Genomic DNA, 929 nt, shown 5'->3' with positions numbered 1-929 from the left:
AGAACTCTTTGGTGTGCGGTGGATGCCCCATCGCATCTCATGGCTCTGCATGTCATGGAAAACTTGGCCAGTCCGGGCCGGCCTTAGACATGGCCTCAGACTCAACAAAGGCCTTGGCCTCATCCTCGTCATCCTCCTCCTCGTCGAACAAGGACGAGGCGTCAAGCCAGGACATCGATAACAAGGATGTGGAGCTCGCACGCCATCTCTCCCACGCGGAGTACGAGTGCCACGATGCAGGAAAGCGTCAGGCGGCCCTCTTCGTCTCTACCGCGGCTAATGGAACGTGCCAAAGAGGCGCAGTTCCAGTCCAACCTACAGTTCGGCCTAACCCTCTCTTTGCTCCCTAGAGAGGGCCATGGGTAGAGGCGGTCGCGCAGGCCGTGGAGGACGCTAACTCTGTCATCGGGCCCTCGGCAGGCGCCGCTAAGCGAGGCCGCCTCATCTAGGTTACACAAACCCTAGATTTTGTCTAATTATACTAATTTAGCTTATATTTCAAGTAATTTTGCTTAGATTTACAATAAATATGGCTAGAACTTAGCTTAGAGCAACTGTTGTTCTAATTTAGCTTTGAGTAACTTTGGTGTATGCTATTTAGAGAAACATTAGTGCACAATATCACATTGTTCTAATTCTTTATTATTTATTATATTCCCTAGCAACTAATGATTATTAATTAACTTTTAGTAGAAAATTGATTTGCTATGTGAAGATATATATGGTACAATGGAAAAAATATATCCTTCTATTTTTTTAAGAGATCATTCTAAGCTAAGGGGAATGCACCTTCTCTTTCGTATATCTCTTTCCTCTAACTAAGAAAAAAATCCAATGTGGCAACTCAGATCGCTGGCGTTGTTTCATTGTACATGCCCTAACTTTTTTTTGGAAATGAGAACGACAGCTGGCATCATCATCCATTGAGG

The sequence above is a fragment of the Lolium rigidum genome, chromosome 6 (assembly GCF_022539505.1).
Source record: "Lolium rigidum isolate FL_2022 chromosome 6, APGP_CSIRO_Lrig_0.1, whole genome shotgun sequence".
Classification (NCBI taxonomy): domain Eukaryota; kingdom Viridiplantae; phylum Streptophyta; class Magnoliopsida; order Poales; family Poaceae; genus Lolium; species Lolium rigidum.
This window is presented reverse-complemented; position numbering follows the sequence as displayed.